A 22,466-nucleotide genomic window follows, 5' to 3' on the forward strand; every position below is an offset into this window, starting at 1 on the left:
AACGGCTGAAAGCTATATACTTACTCAGTTTATGAGATTTTCAGATAAGCATGAAAAAACAACAGTTTTCTGGCCTTGCAATGGGGTCTAGCTGCTGCCTGGAGGTCAACAAATCACAACCCTGACTTCACCTATTGGCTACAAACCTGAAAGGGCAGGGTTACAGCAGCCAGCTACGAGTTCATTTAACAGAAATTGGGGGGGCTGACATTTTGGTGTATATCTCGTGAACCAGACCACATAGAAACTTATTTTTTTCAAAAAATGAAAGCTGAGAGTCCTAGGATTAAGTTGACTCACCTGGAGGACCCCAAAATCCAGAGTCTCCAGGCAAAAACTGGAGACTGGCAACCCTAGTGCTGTTGATGGGTGGCTTCAAGGCCCCTGCTTGCACTTTCCACTTATGCTTCTTTATATATATTTAATAATTTATTTATTTATTTAAATAACAATAATAATTTATTTATTTTATCAACATTTATTGCATAATTATAAAGGAAAAAATTATATAATGCCATATACAGTTTCCATAACAAACACAAAGTAAAATAAATAAATGAAGTCCAAAGATCCAAAAATAGTTATATATCCCTTTGAGATAAAATACACATTACAAAAACAAATTTTTATCATACTTCAGCTCTGTGGGATTCATAATTAACGTCATTATGAACTCACAATTTCTAATATTCTAGTATTTCTCATATTTATATCAAGTCTAATAAAATATGTGGTTGAGCTCTGTCCTGAATCTTGTTATTCCAGTGTACAATAAATTAACACAATTTTTCTACAAACAAGTTGTCTGACACCCTTCCTTCTCTAGCTCTGATTAGATTTGTCAGCTTCACCATGTAAACTATGTCCTACGAAGCCATTGATTTTAGGGGATCTAACTTTTTTCCAGTTAGCTGAAATTGTCATTCTGGCAGCTGTAAGAAAATGAATTACCATTTCCCAAACTTCAGGAAGAACCATGTCCTTAACAAAACCCAATAATATAATGACTGGTTCTAGTGGTAATCAATATCCAGTTATGATTTCTATTTTGTTAATCACATATTCCCAAAATTCTCTTACATGGGGTAAAGACCAGATTATGCAACATGCCTGCATTTAACATGTGGCATCTCCAACAGTTACTTGGAGTATATACACAGGATAGCTGTGTCAGAGTCAGATATCAGTGAAATATAAATTTATTTTTTTTTCAGATTTATACTTTATGCTAATTGAGGCACATTTCTCTGGCAGATCCCTGAGTCAGGCTGGGCTGGCTGCCCTGTGACTGTGCCACAGCTGTGCCAGGAGGGGGGGCTTCTGCTGGGATAGCCTGGCTGAGCTGGGACCCAGACAGCTCCACCAGGGATCCATGATATCCAACTCCCCTCAGCCCTGTGTACATATGACTTGGATTGCACCTTAATTCTCTAAAAGTGTAAACGCTATATCCTTGAACTGTAAAAATGAGGGCTGCATTTGCCAGATTTCATTTTTTAACTCCTTCATTAAATGATTTTTGAAGTTCTATCAGTTCATATATTTTCTAAAGCAAAGATCTTCTAATAATAGTTCATCATCCAACTCCTCATTATAAGCAATTGCAGTTAGAAGTGACAGTCGTGGACACAATTTCCTCTTAAATGTAATCCAGATATTAAATAAATTTCTTGTTCATGGATTGGCTTTAAGTATGTTCTTATCAAAAAATGTTATGATACCAAAACATTTTTTTAAATTCTGTGGAGATATTAATTTGTTCTAGGGTTACAGCTTCATAGTATACTTTTATGTAAGGGACTGATAGTCAACCAAGTGTTAACAGATCTTATTAAGCTCTTTTGTTGAGATCTTGGGGTTTTTTTCGTCCCAGGTTCACACAGCCTTTCAAACAGCACTGGTTCTCCGTAAAGTAGTGCTTTCTGATTAGGGATGGGTGAGAATTTCGATACAGTTCGCATTTTAAGCAGAATTTATCAAATTTGTGCTTTCCTAATCAGTATGAGAACTGAAACACAGCCATCCTTAGAAATTCGCATTCATTAGAATTTCATGATGCAGTTCGCCAACTAAACAATATTTACAAAAATGCATATATGAGGGGAAAATGTGCATAAAAATGAATATATGAGTGAAAATAACATGCAAAATGTGTTAAATAACAAGAAGTGACTTGCAAAAATGTGTACCTTTGTTAAAACTGCTTAGAAAAATGTGTTTATTAGAAGAAATCGCACTAAAATTTTGGGGAATTTTCATGAGGATTTTTTTAAAAAAAATGCAAATGGCTGCAGAAATTAGGAGAACTGAATTTAAGATTGGAAAAACTTAAACTGAGAGAACTGAAACTGACAGATCTTTCCATCCCTATTTCTGACATTACGTTTCTGACAAATGCTTTTCAATTATTTCTATGGTAAGAAAGGTATATGGCAAACATTGCACTGGAATTTATAACTTGCATACTGTAGACAGTTTAGAAAAGATCATTGGGCAGGAGCCAGCCAAAAATCTTGTAACCTCTCCATGAGTCTTTCCTTAAAAATCCACATAAATGACCAGCTCTAGAACAACATTTTCCAGCTGCATTCCTTCATAAACATTCCCATCAAGTCAAACATTATATTCCAGTTAGTTCTGAGTATTTGGATTCCGTCATTTGTTCCCACTGTCAGACAAGCAGGTCTCAATCATGGATTCTTTGATTATAGCAGTAACCAGCCTGCTCAGCCTACAAAGCTTAGTTCAGAATTCAGTGTGTTGATTCAAAATTCTTTGTTTAAAAGGATCTGCGATTCGTCTTTTGAACTAATCTCACTAGGCTTAATACTTTCCTCATGTTAGAATGAGAATTAGTCGGAAACACTGGGTTTTGAAAGTTGCATGCCTCAGAGCAGTTCATTTTTCCAGATTAGTTTTCAGTAATCCCCTAGGATATTAGTAAGACTACTCTGGAGTAAGTAATTTGGATATCAACTACTTAATAATGCTGGTTTCAAGCTTATGTAATAAACAGTTTTAAAATACCAAAGGGATAAATATCAGCCTTGTTGTTGTTATGTGCCTTCAAGTCGATTACGACTTATGGCGACCCTATGAATCAGTGACCTCCAAGAGCAACTGTCATGAACCACCCTGTTCAGATCTTGTAAGTTCAAGTCTGTGGCTTCCTATAGAGGATTTCTCTTTATTGTTATTGTTTTTAGCCAATGGCCATTACAATATAAGGGACATACATCAGGACATATTTATAAAACATTTGAAAAACATTGAATTTCAATCTAAAAATAGATAGCTAAAACCCTGAACTTTAAAAGAAAATAATAATAAGAAGAATTTGCTACATCTATTTAAAATAAGAACACACTCAGATGGACTCCCCTTCGTTTTTAAGGCTAGTATATTTCAGGAAGGCCGTTCTGATCTTCGCTGCTGCTAGTGCAAACAGGGCTACCCTGTAAGTAACAGACTTATCCGTGTCTGCCAGCAGCCATTTGACCTTAATCTTGTCTGATTGGCTTTCTAGGAGAGCCTGGAAGGGAAGAATGAACTTGGCCCTTGGTGAATTATATAGAGGGCAATATAGAATATAGTGCTCTATTCCTTCAATTTGCCCTGAGACGCATATACACAAGCGGTCTTCTGGAGGTTTTTTTGTGTATCTACCGGCCAGATATTCAGTGGGCATCAGCTGAAATCTGAGCCGAGTAAAAGTGCATCTTATAGGGGGAAAGGTTAACTCCTGCAAATAGGAGGCCCTTTCATGGTGTAGTTTGATTTTGCCGTACCAAAGGGCAGACTTACAGTTTTTTATATATTCAAGATCTTTTTGAGCATCTTTGCCATAAACTAAGTCCCTGATCTTACTTTTGGCTATATCCTGCTTTATCATGGCTGAGGAGATCGAATAACTGAGCAGCAAATGTCTACTACATTGTACCCAACCTTCCCAGTTCTGTAGTTGCAGGAAGCATATTTTTGCTAAATGGTGTTCTGGCATCATTGATAACTTTTTCCAATACAATATGATGTATTTATGTATATGTGCTTTTAAAGAAGGGAGACCTACTTCACTCCTTAACAATGTGCTGGGTGTACTATGTGCTACAGACAGAAGCAGGTGCAGGAACTTATTTTGGAATATGTCCAGTTGGTCCTTACAATGCTCACCCCAAATTGCTGCTCCATATAAAAGATAGGTCACAATCTTGGCCACAAAAACTTTTAACGTTGGTTCTACTAATCGATAACCCTTGGTATGGTAAAGCTTCTTTATGGCCCCAATAAACGGGCGGGTGAAGATGTAATTGCCTCGAGATGGGTGCGCCACAAGGTGTTTTCAGAGAAATAGAGCCCTAGGTATTTGAATGAGCGGCATTTTTCTATACTGTGTCCATCCAAGGTCCATTTATGCTGCTCATGCCTCTTAGCAAAAACAATAATTTTAGTCTTGTTAAAATTGATGGATAATCCTTCGTGCTTGCAATATGTTACAAATTTAGTAAGCAGTCTTCTTAGTCCCACATAGGTTAAAGAGATGACAGCCATATCATCTGCATAAAGCAGAACTGGGATCTTCTGTTTCCCAACGGCAGGGGGAAAAAAAGAGGGGTCAAGAACTTCATGCGTAATATCATTTCTATAAAGGTTGGCTTCCTTTATGGAATCAATCCATCTCTTGTTTGGCCCTCCTCTTTCTCTACTCCCTTCTGTTTTTCCCAGCATTGTTGTCTTTTCTAGTGAATCATGTCTTCTCCTTATGTGTCCAAAGTATGATAACCTCAGTTTCATCATTTTAGCTTCTAGTGATAGTTCTGGTTTAATTTGTTCTAACACCCAATTATTTGTCTTTTTCACGGTCCATGGTATCCACAAAGTTCTCCTCCAACACCACATTTCAAATGAGTTGATTTTTCTCTTATCCGCTTTTTTCACTGTCCACTAATATGAGCCTTACATAATCAATATTTTGGTGAGGGAAAGCAGCCTAGTCCTAGACAAAGATAACTGAACATACAAAATGAAAATGGAAAAATTACTTAGAACATCCCTGCACTCCAGCTATGGTAACTGAAAGGCATCTACTGATTAACAAAGAAATAGCTGTGATCAACTATATTTGGGGTCCTAGCCTGAAGTCCAGGAATTTGATTTGCAATAGTTTCCCATGACCTTATGCATGAAGAAAAGTTAAGATCATTGCCATGGTCATGACCCAAGATCATGTGGGTGGCATATCTTTTCTCCTAAACTGTGTGAGGTCTTTGGTAACTGCCTGAGCTACAAGACGCGTTCAATTCATCCATTTGCTGGGAGAAATAAAAATGCTATGATTTTTTTAATGTGACAGTTGGTGCAAAAAATGGAAAAAAAAGAAAGCTGGGTTTTCATAAGATCATGTGTTGGGTTTCTAGCACTGGTTGAAGGAAACCATTGGGCAGTAACTATGAAAGACAAGTCAGCTACAGAGGCAATTGCAAATAAGCAACTCAATGCATTTGGTTTTACTTTTACACTTAACAGTGGTTAAAAATACCACATCTAAAATGCAAACAAATGGAAACTCTCTGGTTGGTATTTTTAAAAGCATATAACAGTTAATAACTGTGTGTGGGGGAGAAAGACTGAAAAGGGCAATCAGAAACAAATCTGAAATGTTACATGATTGGTATGTGCCATCATATTCTCCGGCTATACCAAATTTGAAATTAAGCCTGCAGATAATAGATTGGACATTGTATTGATTTTCTCTCTCTTCTGGGACTGCCTTCAAGTCAATCCCGACTTATGGCGACCCTATGAATGGGGATTTCATGGTAAGCGGTATTCAGAGGGAGTTTACCATTGCCTCCCTCTGAGGCTAGTCCTCCCCAGCGGGCTAGGTAGGGCCTGCTCAGCTTGCGACAGCTGCACAAGCCAGCCCCTTCCTTGCCCGCAACTGCCAGCTGGGGGACAACTGGGTGCCTTGGGACTATGCAGCTTGCCCACGGCTGCACAGGTGGCAGGGCACCGTAACCTCAGAGCCACTCACTGTGGGGGTGATCTTTAGCTGGCCCTTGACACCCAGGAGACACGAGTGGGGATTTGAACTCACAGACTCTGGACTCTCAGCCAGGCTCTCCTCCCCACTGTGCTATACCAGCTGTCATTGGTTATACTGCCTTAATTTAAAGGCACTTTTGTCGGATATCCCACAGTGTGAGTCTGTGCAAAAGAGATACTTTTTCATTTTTTTTTTTTCAATAATTTTTATTCAGATTTTCATAAAACATACAAGACAAAATCATAAAACATTCAAAGACAAAAAACAAAATCAAAAGTAGCTAAACAAAAAAAAAAAGAAAAAGAAAAAAAAACAAAAATAAAAAATAAAGAGTAAAATATTGACTTCCCATTTGTCAAAGATCAAATCAGTTATAAGTCTATAATATATAACAATCCTGTCTCTTAAGTCATATTATAAAATCACTTTCCTCCAGTAGTTATCTTACTTAATCATCAAATCTCATAAACATTACTTTATTCTTTCCACAAAATACTTTTTCATTTTTGTAAAGCTTGTATCATGATACAGATGCTGGTCACCAGCCCTTCTTCATGCTGTAGTCAAGGCAGCAACATATTTTTCATGGCAATGGCACCTGAATACCCAAACATTCACCTGGTCAAACCTTTCCCTGTAATAGAAATGATTGATTAGATGGCCACCTGCCCTAATCACCTCTTTACCATAATGAAGAAAGCCAAATCATGCAACTTCATAGCAAGCTTAGTAAATTTTGCAAATCACAATTTCTTCTAATTTCTTTATATACCTTTACCTTTAAGTAGGAAAGAAGGAGAAATTTGGTTCAGTTTGCATTTAAAGGAAAATCTATCAAATTTTCATTTTCTGAAACAATATGAGAACTGAAACACAGTTATCCTTCAAAATTTGCAGTTATCCAAATTTTGGGATGTGGTTCTCCAACCAACTGATTTTTATGAAAATGTGGGGAAATGAGCATAAAAATGAATATATTGGTGAAAGTAACATAAAAAAAATCATTATATTAGAGAAAAGTCCTGGCAAAATGTCTACATTACTAAAACTGCATACAAAAATGTGTTTACTAGGTGATCTACTACTGAGATCTTCAGGGGCTCAGATGCATGGCTCATATTCACCTGAAGATGTGCATTTAGTATTGTGGGCCAGATTCTGTGGAACTCCCTCTTGGTTGAGATCGGACAGGCTCCATCCCTGTTTGAACTTCTGGTGTTTGACAAAGACTTTTTTTTCCAGCAGGCATTTTAAGAAAGTCTACAGGTTTTATTATTCATTTTAATTGATTTTATCTATTATATGCTTTATGTAATTTTTATGAACCCCACTTAGCAACTTCAGTAATCAAGCAGTATACAAAGGGAAGGCAATGGTAAACCACCTCTGAATACCTCTTACCACAAAAACCCTATGAACAGAGTATCCAAAATGCAACACGAAATAGTGCTGGAAGATGAGACCCCCAGGTCAGAAGGCACTCACCAAGCTACTGGGGAAGGACAAAGGACAAAGGACAAGTACGAGTGGTGCTGTGACTAATGATGCAGCTGGGTCAAAGCCAAAAGGAAGCCCAGAGGCTGATGAGCAGAGATGCAAAAGAAGAGTCCGGAGTTGTACGAGACACACAATAGGAACATGGAACGTGAGAAGCATGAACCACGAAACAAGCTCTGAACAGGGTGGTTCATGACAGATGCTATTGGAGGTCACTGATTCATAGGGTCGCCATAAGTCGTAATTGACTTGAAGGCACATAACAAAAAAAGCTGAAATAAATAAATAAAATTAATCCAGTCCTATGGCTTTGGGGAGCCCCTGGAAACCTAATGAGGGAGCAGAATCTTCTGTGAGCCTTCCATCTTATGCTCAGCCTGTGTAGGTGTGTAAATAAACATATCACAGAAACAGCATAAGTCTGTGCAGGTATGTTTTATTTATTATTTATTATTTATTTATTTGATTTATATCCCACCCTTCCTCCCAGCAGGAGCCCAGGGCAGTTTTGAAGAGGGGATGTGTCAGGACTTTGTCCCATTACTTTTCCCACAGCCAGCCCCTTGCTGGCCCCCTCCAATCTGCACACACACACACCAGGGTGAAGGAGGAAGCTGGAGGGGAGGGGGCTGCCCAGCAAAACCATACAGCAGAGGCTTCTGCAAAGCTTCTCTGAGCAGGTGGAGGAGGAAAAGGAAGAAGAGGTGCAACACCGCGCGGAGCAAGAGACAGGCTGCCAGCAGAAGCTGGTGAAAAATCTGCTTAATTCTGAATTAAGCAGATATTTGCCCACCCCAGCCTACAACCTGTCTCTTGCCCCGCAGTGTGGCTCTTCGCCTTCCTCTTCCCTGGGAAGGTATTACTGCGGCCTCTGCTCAATGGAGGCATGGGGGGTAGCAAATCTGTAGTGGTGCAGTGTGAGTGTGTGCATGTGAGGGAGGTGGTGTGAAGGTACTCTGCACTTGAGAGACGTTTACACAGGAGAACAGTGGCGAGGATGACAGAGGGTGAGAGAAGGGGTTTGTACAGGGGGAGGGTAGAAGGCAGTTGCAACCCCCGGAATGACTATTTTGATGTCAAATCACCTAGCCTAGGAAGGAATTGGAAGTTGTGCTTGCTTCTTGGGTTTTTTACCCCCTCCCACAGGTGAAGGATCAGTTCAGGTTTCAGAAGGGGAGGAGGTGCACATTAGTTGCAAAGCATCCAAAAGGGATGAAGAATTGTGCCTTTTCTCTCTCTTAAAAAAAGAGGCTTTAGAAGTTTGTGAGATCTTCCCGTCTTCTTCCCCCTCCAATTCCCTTTCCCCTCAATGCATCTGAAAGTATTCCTGATACAAAGCATTATCATTTGCAAATGCAGAAGGAAAATGGGTGCTTGTTGCCTTCGTTTGTTATATGAGCAGCAGATTATTCAAAGCAATGTCTTCCCTTCTCTGTCAAACTCTGCCCAGAAAAAATCTCTCTCTCTCTCTCTCTCTCTCTCTCTCTCTCCTTAACAAACTTAGGCTGCAATCCAATACACACTTACCTGGAAGTAATTTCCAATGGAGCTTACTTCTGAGTAGACATGTATTGGATTGCAGCCTTAATCTGCTCCCTGTGGGGAATGGATGCTGCTGCTGTGGGAGGAGTGAACGAGGAAGCAATTTTCTCAGCAAGGAAGGCAGCTAACTCGGTTTCCTTGAGAGTAAGCTTCATTGATCACAGCAGGGCTTGCTGATGAGTTAACATGCATATAATTGGGTTGCATGATACTATAGCAGATTGATAAAATAGGTTGTTAATTTCTTTCTTTGGTTGGATTGTATGACAAGATTAGAGAAAAGAAGAATGATAGTTAAAGAATTCATGTGAGTTAAGGTCATTTTATTATTCTAGGGACATAACCTTGGGGTGGAGAAGGCACGGAAGGATCTTTCAACAAATAAGCTTCTAAAACCACAATATGCTTTTTAAAAAATTAATTGATGGAAATAGGCTTTAAATGGGGAAGGGCTGTAGCTTAGAGGCAGAGCATCTGGTTTCTATGCAGAAAATCCCAGGTTGGATTCGTGGCATGTTCAGGTAGGTCTGGAAGGGACTCTTGCCTGAAATCCTGGATTGCTGCTGCCAGTCAGTGTAGACAATACTGAGCAAGATGGACTCGGGATAAGGCAGTTTCCTGTTTTCTTATCTATCTTCCTAGACTTGCTTAACTTCTTTCTTTAATATATGGAGAAAGAATTGTTTCCAGAAAAAGAAAAGTTACCTGTAGTAGTCTCATCTGACAAAGGCCGGCTGGTCTATGAAGCCTATGACTGAAAAAGCCTATCAGCCATGCAGGGTGGTTTGTCAGAGACTTGACAAAACTCCTATTTGTTGTTTATATGAAATTACAAAAATGCAGGTTGTGAAGTACTTGCAGGCCACAGTACTTGATTGGTGAGCGTTGTTTTGGGGCGGGGAGAGATGATTATATTGTGGAAGCCCGATGAGTAATTTTGGGGCTAAGGGAAGTGTGCAAGGGGGTTGGTTAATCTATGACTGCTGGTGAATCAAATGGGAAGGGATTCATTCTTGAGGACTGAGATGAGAGGGTGAAGCTTCCATACAACATCATGGGGTTTTTTTCTTTATGCTATAGCTTTCCAAGTCAATTATGCAGGCCCCAATAGTGTCAGTGGTATAACCTTAGAAGGGGTGGCAGTAGGAGGTGTGGCATGACTTATAAAGGACCCTGCACTTCTCAATTTGCTACTACGCTACTGAGTGTGTGATGGCTTTCATTCCATGGAAATCAAACCCAAGGTAAGCACTTGGACCTCTGAAACCTTTTATACTCAGAAACTGGGATGCGCATAGCAATATTTTAGTTTCCTGAAGGAGTGGTTTTATATTTATTCTCTCACAAAGATAAAACATCATGAAAATGGAAGGTTCTTCTATACAGAAATAAGTACGGCCATTTCTGACAGGGTTATTTCTTATGACCTGGGTATAGGCAGACAGGCAATGCTGTTTTTTCAAGCTTCTTCTATAGAGTGACCTTCCCATACACATGTTGATGCTGAAGATATATCCGCTTACTATCTCAAGATCATTTTGATACCTTAAATTCTTTTTTCACATTACAAAAGAGAAATGTGTTAATGTTAACAGGATTCACTGACGCCAATTACATTGATGGGAATATTGGGTTTGTTTATTCTGTCACAGGAAAGGCTAGCTCTTAAAAGTTTCATGACATCAAAGATGAGGCGGAGGAAGCCATAACAACTAATCAATCATGCATGCTCCTTTTCCAACACTGTTTATAAAAGAAGATGTTTGGTTCCTCTGTGTAATTGTTGTTCTAGTGATTGGGGACATTCCTAGCATGGCCAATATAACCTATTTAGTTCAATATTGAAATTTTCATATCACAATTCTGAAAAAAGTTTCCCCTCTCCAACAACAAACAAAATGGAGACAATAGGTAACATGATTAGGGTTGCCAGGTTCAGGGCCTGAGACTGATCCTGTATCTTTAGGAGAAGAGAAAGTCAGCCAAGTGCAGGTGTTCTTGCAACATTGTAATGGGAAAAACCACAAGGTGGAATTCTCCCTTCCCCCTGCACAACTTTTAAAGATACAGAAGACCTCTTGGAGGCCTGGCCTGGCAACCAAGAGGTCCTCTGTATCTTTAAAAGTTGTGCAGGGGGAAGGAAGAATTCCACCTTGTGGTTTTTCTCATTACAGGGTTTCAAGAACACCTGCACTTGGCTGACTTTCTCTTCTCCTAAAGATACAGGATCAGTCTCAGGCCCTGAACCTGGCAACCCTATGATTCATGTATGAGTCTGTCTTGTTTTCTCTCCTGTTTAACATGTAAATCACCTCCTAGGCAGATTAATTAACCAAACTTAATTTCTAGGTGGAATATTGAAGATCATTGGAAGGGCTGCTTCCATGGAGTGGCATCTTTTTCCAGGCATCCATCCCTGGAGTCCTTTTATAGTTTCCCACACCCCTCCTTTTGGAGGGGAGAATGTGGAACCTGTACAATGATGTCAACTGTCAGGGATTAGGATTCATCAAGGCTGCACCACAGCAGGTGACAGAGGGGATGAATTGAGGAACCAGGAGTTGTGTCAGTGTCAGAGCACAAGAATCGGAGCTTAGGGATGAAGCCATGAGTCAGCACCAGTGGATCAAACCAGAAAGCCAGAGTTAAAGTGTACACCAGGGCCAAATCTCATTTCAATTTGGTGCAAAACAGTGTATATCTAAGCAAATATGAGCTCACTCCCTTAGGTCACAAACCACTGGTCCCTATTCCATATATTTAAATGGATATATTAAATGGATAACGAAACTACTTATCAAATCCCCTAAGGGGGAGGGGGAGGGATGTGTTCATGAAATGAAATTAAATGGGAAGTGGAATATAGGTATGTAAAATTAAGGCATGCATTTTGACAATTCTATGGAAATGATGTTAAGGGGAGGGAGAAAACAATGACAGCTGGAAGTTAACATGTCAGTGGGTGGAAGGGGAATGAGCGCCATGGAGAAGATAGAGGATCAGAGGACGTGGTTGGGGAGCTGCATTTAATTAGGGAAGGAAAAGCAAACTGCAGGAGTGCGACCAGGAACCAGGTATTGAGGATTGGTGTTTCATTGTTTTATTCTTTTTGGATTTTCCCAGGGGAAAAAAAATGAGTTGGATGCTGCTAGAGGGCAACATCATGTGCATGATGCCTTGAAAAGGTGGACTCAAACAACTCCATCTCACAGTACAGCCCACTGTGGATATGTCCTCTAGCTCAAGCAGGAAGCCTTTATAGCTAGGGATGGGTGAATCAGTCTATTTTTGGTCAGCCTCTCTTTTGCACATGTTATCTTATAAGCTCATTGCTTTAATCTGCATTTTTAACAAAAAAAATCCATATACAAATTTCTATTTAAATACATATTCACTAATAGGCAAAAAACCTTGTGATTTAAGAATGTACCTATAGCCCACAGATATTTCTATCAAACTTTAAAAAGCAGGGAAATTGGGCAGCTATAGTGAATGCACCAGAGGAGCAGGAGACCTGACCTCCTCTCTGAGATATTGTACTGCCCTACAAATTCGTCAAAATGCAAACACAATTTGGGTTGGTCTCTCACAGTCCAATCTACTTCCTGTGTAGCTTGGAAGAATTTGGTAACATGTGCCTCTGAGCATATGGTGAGTGGTGGCAACACCTGTAATCAGCCTGCAGTGTACATTCCACCTGAGCTTCTAACATTGTGGCTTTCAGTAACCTCTAAGAGCAGACCCTCCTGACTTTTCCTTTCTCTATCCCCTCATTTTTAGATAAATTTCCTCTTTTGAAGTCAGATGTGACAAAATGTATATATTAGGAAAAATTTGCACTAAAATGCTGGTGGATTTTCACAAGTTTTTTTGTGTAAAACTACTGCGGGGATGTGGAAACCTGAATTTAAAACTGGAAAAATGAGAAACTGAAATTGACAGATTTTTCTGGTACCCCTTTTGTGGTTAACAAACAAGTCCTGGCATCAGAATCTGAGTTCTTCTAAACGTTGAAATTAATTGCCTTGAATGCTAAAACTAAAAACAAGAGCATTTTCTTGGTATAAGAAAATATAGCAGCCAGGTGAGGAGGGAGGGATGAAACAGGAAGAGAAGGAAAAGACATAATTGGGATAATGTTCCCACAAGATTCAGTACAAGGCAGAGTGCAAAGGTACTAGTTTTGGCTTTGCCACCTTATAGGTCTATGCCTACTATTTGCACTGGAAGGAAAGCTCCCATTCGCTCCAACTGAACTTTTCCCCATTGCAGATAGGTGTGCAGGCTCCAATCTGGGTCAAGACTACAAAGGGGAGCAATGTATTAAAGCCCTCCTAGCTGCCATCAGGATCTTGATCTGGCTCATGCTCCCCTTCTTTTAAAAAGCCATTCATGCAACTGCTAATTCTGTGAATGGTGTCCCATCTAGACTGATGTTCATTCTTATCCTTGTATCTGTGATATACTGGTTCTGTATCATAGTTCATTTTAAGTAGGCACCAGTGTAGCATTAAAGGTGGGTAATTCTCTTCACTGCAAAGAGAAGGCAGAAGGCAGCAGCATGAAAAGGCAGAACAAAAGCCTGTATGGGTTTAGGGTGGGGTGCTTTTTATTTTTTGCTTATAGCAAAGCAAATCTTGTTACCCAGACAGTTTGCCCTGCCTGAGACTCCTGAGATTGATGGTAATGGAATTCCTGTGTTTATATGGGAACTGCTTAATTGAAAGAGAGTTTTTGTCATGCCTTCCTGTTTTCAGAATGTATTCCAGATTTAAGCTTCCTAATCAAAAGAAACATGGCATTGTGCCACAGACACATACAGTTTTACTTCCAGTAATTAGCTTTGTCTGTTTGCAATCTGTTTTGTCTGTAAGAATTTCTTTTTTTCCTAGAGCAATAATTGACATTTTAATCAAAGAAGAATACATCGTTGTTTATTAAAAATACCATGCAGCTTTTTTCTTAAAATCCCTTTTTATTTAACAAAACTGACATATCTTCATGAAGGAAAAAAGGAGATAAATTTTCTACATATTACAGCAGAACTAAGCTAGAATCAGGGCTCAATGAAAATGGCCCATGCTTTTGCAGTTCTCATATGCACTAGGGATGGAAGGTTCTGTCAATTTTGATTCTCTCAGTTCCTAATTTTTCTAATCTTAAACTGTTCTTTAATTTTTTGCAGCAATTTCTGATTTTTTTAGAAAAATCCTCATGAAAATTCTTCAACATTTTAATATGAACTTCTAATAAATACATTTTTCTATGCAGTTTTGATTAATGTACATATTTTTGCAAGCAATTTATTCTAATGCATTTTAGGATGTTATCTTCATCAACATATTCATTTTGTGCACACTTTCCCCAATACATGCATTTTTGCATTGCTTGGTTGAAGAACAGCATTGCAAAATTCAAATAAGTACAAATTTCAAAGGATGGCTGTGTGTCGGTTCTCATATTGTTTCAGAAAGTGTAAATTTGATAAATTTGGAATCAAATTTCTCCCCCATTCCTAATGTACACGCACACAGCCTCCTCCCCTACTGAGCACCCAATTGGTCTCTTGTATGCCTTCCCCTCTTTTAACTCTGTTTCTAAACCATTCCCACTGGCCTCCCTGACACTGTCAAAGTGGTCAGTGATTAATTTCTACAAAACAGAAGTGCAGAGCAGGAAACTCAAGCCAGCATAGAAATAATGCCCTCTGGCTGGAGGCTCTACCCCTTAAACCCCAGACCTATTGAAGCAGGCAATGTTTATGAAAATATGATGGAAATACACGGTATTGGAACTTTCAGGTTCTTTGGAAAGTGACTAGTTCCTCAACTGAAATTGTTGGAAGTTTCACTTGGATACATATCTCTAGCTGTAAGTGATAATTTAATTTACCATATTGAAGATAAGCAAACTGCAAGTGAAATGTGGGAAAGGCTGAAACAAGTTTTTCAACAAAACACAATGAATACTCAAGTTTCCTAGATGCTAAAACTCTGTAACAAGAGGCTTAAAGATCCAAATATTCTATCAGAACATATGAACTCTTTCTTGAGACTAGTAAGAGAAGTGCAGCAACAGGAGATAAATTTATCTGAGGCAGCTAAGATGGGCCTTTTGCTCAATACTTTGCCTCCAGAATATGAAGGAATAATTAATTTATTTCAAGCTAAGGAAAATGTAACTTTGAGTTTTGTCCAGGAACGTTTGCAAGGATTTAATCAAAGAAACAAAATGAGGAAACTAAAAGCCAAGTCTACACTGACTCAAGGCAAGCATTGTTTCTTTTGTGGAAGTAATCAGCATTGGAAAAGCACTTGCCCTCAACTGAGAAAACTCCTTAAGGGCAAATTCCAAGGGAATGAGCCAGCAAGACGAAAAGACAAAGGAGTAAGGGGGAATGTCTATCGAGGAAATAATTTTGGAAAAGGAAATAAAATATATACTGCAAAAGAAATAATTTGTAGAGTTGATTCAAACTAAGCCCACAACAAGGTTTACATAGACAGTGGGACAACACATTTCTTCAACAAATTGGATGTTTTCTCAGATATAGATATGGATTGTGAAATCCCAATTTATCTTGCTGATGGACAATGTATTAATACACAAGGAAAAGGGACAGTTCATTTAAAATGTAAACTGGGTGAACAGAGCACCAGTGAGGTGTGCATTCCTGGAGCTTACTATGTGCCATCTCTACAGAACAGTTTAATGAGTGTAAAAACAGCTACAAGGTGAGGGTGCTGAGTTTTGTTTAGGAGAGATTGTTGTTTTGTGTTTGAAGGCAGAGAACTACTTATGAGAGGACTTTTAAGTAATGAAGACCTTTACAAAGTAAACTGTGTGAGACAGCAAGCTAATGCTAATAAAGGATGTCTTCATAAAGACTGCATGGAGTTGTGGCATTGCAGATTTGGCCACAGAGATGTTGAAAGCATTTCAAAACTTGTGAAAGACAATTTAACAGAGTTTAGACACAAAAATGTGCAAATCTGAGTTCAAGTGTGTTGATTGTGTTCAAGCAAATGCAACTAGAGTCACCTACAGACCACCTGCTGAAGTGCAATCAGAAAACCCCCTGGATTTAATCCACAGTGACATCTATGGACCCTTACCTGTAATGACACCAGGAAGGAATGTTTATTTCCTTACATTTATAGACAATTTTTCAAGATATGTCACTTACCTATTTAAAGAGAAAAATGAAGTGTTACAAAAGTTTAAAGAGTATGGGGTCAGAGTGAGCAATAAATTTGGGAGAAAGCCCAAGACACTGCACACTGACAATGGTAGTGAATGCACAAGGAAATATATTGAAGAATACCTACCAAAACAAGGCATTAAACATGAAAAAACAATTCCTTATACCACAGAACAAAATGGAGTGTCAGAAAGGAAAAACAGAACACTGTTAGAAATGACAAGAAGTAGGCTTCTTGATGCTGGATTGCAAAACAAAAATGGGGGGAAGCAATCATGACAGCCACTTACTTGCAAAACAGGTTACCCACTAAAGGCAGAGAAGCAACACCATTTGAACTGTGAAATGAAACCAAACCAAATGTAAGGCATATTAGAGTGTTTGGATTTAAGGTGTGTGCTTACATGCCCAAAGAAAAGAGAGGCAAACTAGACTGCAAACGTGAAGAAGACATATTTGTTGGCTATGCCAAGGCTATAGAATATTTGATCCTACCATAGAAACAATCAAGGTGCGTAGTATTGCATACTTCAATGAGAAACAAAGATCAAATACCAGTAAAATGTCAGAAATCAAATGAGACACACCAACAGAAGAAAAACCAGTGCAGCAGCAACAAGAGGCTGTGACCTTTGAAACTTTAAGTGAACCCGAGTAAAAAGAGGGTGCAAGAGCTGATCAAGAGGTGAGACACTCAAGCAGACCCAACAAAGGGATGCCGCCTAATAGGCTGTCTCTTCTAACCAGATTGGAGGAGACATCAAAGCCCTCCAACTGGCGAGACATTGAAGGGATTACATACATTGAGACAGACAAATGGCTGCAAGCTGCTAGAAAAGAAATAGAATCTCTTCACAAAAACAAAACATGGACTCTTACAGAGCTACCAGAAGGGAGAAAGACCGTTGGATGTGAATGGGTTGTTACAACCAAACGAAGTGCAGAAGGGGATATCCAACGCTACAAAGGTAGGCTAGTTGCTAAGGCAGTGGTTCTCAAACTTTTTTGGTTGCGGCGCACTGTAAAACATACAAATTTTCTGGCACACTTTGTGTACAAAATTAAAAATATATTAATATATTTTAAACTATGAATAAAAATAACAAGCTATAGAAAACTATTACTTACCCTATACAAATGGGTTTCTTCTCATTTTTAAAATATACTTTCATAATATTTGAGGCACACCTAGCCCCTCTTAGGGCGCACCAGTGTGCCTGGGTGCACCATTTGAGAATCACTGTGCTAAGGGATACTCCCAAAAGTATGGTGAAGGTTATTATGAAACTTTTGCACCTGTGGTCAAACACACTTCTATAAGGTCACTCCTCAGTATTGCTGCCTCAAGGAAGATACAGGTTCAACATCTGGTTGTAAAGATAGCCTTCCTATATGGAGACATTCAGGAAGATACACAGAGCTTGGAAAAGTTACTTTTTTGAACTATAACACCCATCAGCCCCAGCCAGCATGGCCACTGGATTGGGCTGATGGGAGTTGTAGTTCAAAAAAGTAACTTTTCCAAGCTCTGAAGATACATATCTGCAGCAACCACCAGGGTTTGAAGAACCTGGGAAAGGACTGGTGTGCAAGCTTCAGCAAAGCATTTATAGCCTGAAGCAAACCGCTAGGGCCTGGAATGACAAACTAAACCAACTACTACTTAAGGAGGGGTTCACACAAGGAAAGGCTGACCTCTGCCTATACTCAAGGTTCAAGAATAACAAATGGACATTCGTCTTGACCTATGTGGATGATTTGGTCTTGTGTCACCACGACAAGGAAGATAATGATGAAATTATGAGAAATCTTAACAAGGAAATAGAAATGAAAGAGCTGGGAGACATCTCTTACTATCTTGGAATCCAGATGGAAAGGGGAGAAAATGGAAGCTTCTTCATTAACCAGAAACAGAAGATAATGGACCTGATAGAGCACCTTAGGCTGACAGAAGTGACAGAAACACCAATAGGCTTCTTTAAAGACTATGAGACCAAGGAACCACTGCATGATAACAGTCAGTACAGGACAGCAATTGGAAAGCTCCTGTACATATCAACTGTAACAAGACCGGACATTGCAGCAGCTGTTGGGATACTGCGCAGAAAAGTTAATGCACCAACAAAGAAAGACTGGAGTGCAGTCAAGAGGATAGGAAGATATCTAAAGGGAACTGCTGATCTGAAGTTGATGCCAACTGCAAACAGTAATCTCAGACTGGTGGGCCATATGGATGCAAACTGGGCTGAAGACAGAGAAGACCTAAAGTCCACCAGTGGGAATCTGTTCTATCATGGGGGAGGAGTCATGAGTTGGACCAATAAGAAACAGTCAGTTGTAGCCCTCTCCTCTACAGAAGCAGAATACATATCTGCAGCACAAGCATGTCAAGAAGCAACCTGGTTATGCTAACTACTCTTAGACTTTAGTATCAATGAACCAAAGCCAACCACAATGCATGAAGACAACAAGAGCTATAAGTTGCTCTCCCAATCAGAAAGGCTGACACTGCAAACAAAGCACATCTACCACTGCGTGAGAGATGTGCAACAGAAAGGGCTCATCGAGCTGAAGTATTGCCTGACAGAAGAAACGGTGGCAGATGTTCTTACCAAGCCATTGCCCAGACAGCATTTTCAGGATCTTCATGAAGTGGTGGGGGTTGTGAGCTGGAGTGCGAGACAATAAGAAGGAATGCTGGAAGTTTCACTTCAATCAATGCATTGTCTCGCTGCATGCTCTGAATCTATTGACCATCAGGAGCAACAGATATAGTTAGTCAGTTGAAAGGGCCCCTGCTTGAATTCTCTCATTGTTACTTCCCTCAAGTTTAAGCATGCATCTGATTGGTTAGACTGGTATTCTCGGGGCTATCATCACTCCCAGTTCCTCCTCCATCTTCCCACAATTCTCTCTTTCCCTACCTTTTGAATTCAGCTAGTGTAGATGATTAGGCTTTCCTATCCACATGTACTTTCTTAATAAAATGAGTTTATTTTGTTTAAGATAAACACCACTCTCATATTCTTTTATTTCTCCAATGAACTCTGCTGCGTAAAGCAACTCTATTCAGAAATGTGGTGAGAGAGGGAAGGTCACTGTGTATCATATTCAATGTTTTCATTTGTAAGGTGGAAGGGATCTCAGAGGGATTGGATAATATTTGAACAAAAACAGCATCTGAGCTCAGTTTTACTCTGAAAACTCATGTTCCCAATATCTGCACTCTCTTCTGCTTTAGCCTTCCCTCCCTATCTCACCTGACATCTTCCCTGCTTCCTTCCACTTTCCAAACATGTGCAACCTTGCTTCCTCCTTTGTTCCAAGCCTTTGCGACTTCTCTGTCTACTTGTCCTGCCTGCTTTCCTCCAGGGAGACTTCCTACTGAGGCAGAGACTAGAGAAGAGGGACAAGAAAGCTGTGGGAAAGTAAAGTATTGCATGACAATAAACACGCATTTTCTAGATTGTATGCAAAGTGTAGGTTGTGGAATTTATTTATTTATTATTTGATTTATATCCCACCCTTCCTCCCAGCAGGAGCCCAGGGCGGCAAACAAAAGCACTAAAAACACTTTAAAACATCATAAAAACAGACTTTAAAATGCATTAAAACAAAACATCTTTAAAATCTTTTTTTTAAAAAAAAAGCTTTCAAGACATCTTTAAAAAAAGTTAAAAACATATTGTTTGTTTTTTTAAAAGGTTTAAAAACATATTAAAAAGCAATTCCAACACAGACACAGACTGGGATAAGATCTCAAAAGGCTTGTTGAAAGAGGAAGGTCTTCAATAGGTGCTGAAAAGATAACAGAGATGGCCTCCTGTCTAATATTAAATTAAGGAGTGATCACTCATACCCTGAGTATGACTAATGTTGAAGTCACCTTTTTGTTGTTTATATTACAACCACAAGATAAGAAAACAAAAGGATTACACACCATTGCTTATATTGAATAGAAAGGAAGGTATAATTGTTTGGTTAAACAAATATACAGAAAAAACTGTATAGGCGACCTCCCTCTTTTGGGCCTCTTCAACATTTACTTGGATAATTTCTGTTTATTATCACTGGTGCTATATATTGCTATTGTCTCACAGCATTTTTCTTTTTGGTTCTCTCCAGTCATTAATATTTGTGCTTTCCTCCTGTATTTTTTGCCCACATTGTGCCATACATTCTTTCATTTGTTCAGCCTATGTGTCAAATTTTAGGGGCAACATATATATCTTTGAGAACAGCTATCTTTATTTTTTTGCCACTTGAGTGATTTAATGGAATCTGAGAAACAACTCATGAATCATCATTTAACTCTGAAATAGTTGTTTATTAAAGATCTTATTTGAAAATATTCATATTTTCTTGATTTAGACCATATTTGATTTTACAATTAATTTTTTCTTTGCAAATTTAACAAGAGGGGTAAGAAGGAAAAAAGATTACGGTACTCACCAGTATATAGTACTGACACTCTATAGTGCCCATGACAACCATTTTGTGCTGGCACCCACAGCACTTTTATCAAGGTATGAATACTGACACCTCATTTTTACAAAAATACTCAAATCTCCTAAATTGTTAGAAGAAATTATTGGATCCTTACAGAAAGTTGAACCCTAAACTGTTGTTAATAAATTCTTAATGAATATTTGTAAGATAGAAGTTCAGGAATTTACTTATTGTACACCGCTTAGAGTTTTATTTAAATATAAGTGGTATATAAATGGACTAAATAAATAAAATAGATACATAAAATTTAGAGATGTGTGGAATAAAGAATTAGGATGTATCATACAGCCTAACAATGGAAAATTGCTCTAGAATCTACACAGAATGTTTTTTTAGATTTGAAATTGAGATCGATTCAACAAAAAATAATATTTGGGGTATATTGGAGTCTTCAACAGCTGTATAGGAAGGTACTGTCCAATATAGAAAGATGTTGGAGGTATAATGCTGAAAATGCCTCATTCAGGCAGATGGTGTGGGCTTGCCCAGTGATATATTCTTTTTGGTCTGAAGTTGTTGTCTGTATCAGTTTTTTATTGGTGAAATCGTTGACATCTGCAGGTGCTCATGTACTTTTAAAATATATTTTTGTTGTGTGGGGATTACCAACAGGACAACAAAAGTGGATTTATGGCTGCTAAAGTGTGGTGTAGTGGTTAAGGTGTTGGACTACACCCTGAGAGACCAGGGTTTGAACCCCCACAGAGCCATGAAGCTCAGTGGGTGACCTTGGGCCAGTCACTGCCTCTCAACCTCAGAGGAAGGCAATGGTAGCCCCCTCTGAATACCGCTTACCATGAAAACCCTATTCATAGGGTCGCCATAAGTCAGAACCAACTTGAAGGCAGTCCATTTCTATTTCCAAGAGGCTGTGGCTGGAAGGATAAAAAACCACCATCTATCACACAATGGTCTGAAGACCTCACTGCCCTGTTCACATTTGAACATATTTCTTGTGTGGATGCCTTTTTGGACATCTGGAGGGCTTATATTGACTTATCTGTTTAACTTAACATGGATGTGCTGATTGTTATGGTATGCTTAATGTGAGTTGACATTGCTTTTTTATTATTATTACCATCTTTAATTTTTGAATATTCAACCATTTTCAGATCCTTATATATGAACATGTTTTGTGAAGTTAATGTTTCTAAAAAGAAAAGTGCCTGGCAAATCATTTTATTCTTTAATTATTGAACATGTACATCTTGCCTTTTCACAGTAAAAACAACAAAGTGCAGCATGCAGCTTGTCTTACATCATTTAAAAAAGCCTGCTATAATAAGGAAACAAGTTAAAAACCACAACAGATAATAATATAAAAGTTTAAAAACAACAGCAACAGATAAGAGTACCATTGTGTCAGCCATTAACACCTACTCAGGCAAATTAAAATATTGTCCGAAAGAATAAGGATACTCTCAGACAGAGGCTGCTTTCACACATGGGGCTAATAGCGCTAGTTTAATGGATTAAAAATCTAGCGCTTTGTTCCGGATTTCAAAAATCCCTTTCACACTGCAGTACCAATTTAGCGGCATTTCGCACAATGGTCTTTCACGCAGCACTCTCACCTACCACGGCCATTAGAAGACTGCTTCTTTCCCTGCCTTTTCTATTCAAAAGCTCTGCTTGGGGGGGGGTTGAAAGAGGCGCGATTGCGATCAGCTGAGA

General features: G+C 39.0%; 1 long non-coding RNA gene across 2 annotated transcripts in view; it reads left to right on the forward strand.

Annotated features, from left to right (window-relative positions):
* Nucleotides 1–9,278: 9,278 nt before the first annotated feature.
* The window catches only part of LOC133379843 (uncharacterized), a 49,258-nt gene continuing 36,070 nt past the window's right edge, over nucleotides 9,279–22,466 (forward strand). Inside the window, exon 1 of one of the 2 annotated variants that reach the window (XR_009761283.1) lies at nucleotides 9,279–9,389. This is a non-coding gene — a long non-coding RNA (uncharacterized LOC133379843). Of the gene's footprint in view, nucleotides 9,390–10,036; nucleotides 10,327–22,466 lie in introns of those variants that run through there. The other variant, XR_009761287.1, reaches the window with a different exon arrangement.

The sequence above is a fragment of the Rhineura floridana genome, chromosome 1, assembly GCF_030035675.1.
Source record: "Rhineura floridana isolate rRhiFlo1 chromosome 1, rRhiFlo1.hap2, whole genome shotgun sequence".
Taxonomy (NCBI): Eukaryota; Metazoa; Chordata; class Lepidosauria; order Squamata; family Rhineuridae; genus Rhineura; species Rhineura floridana.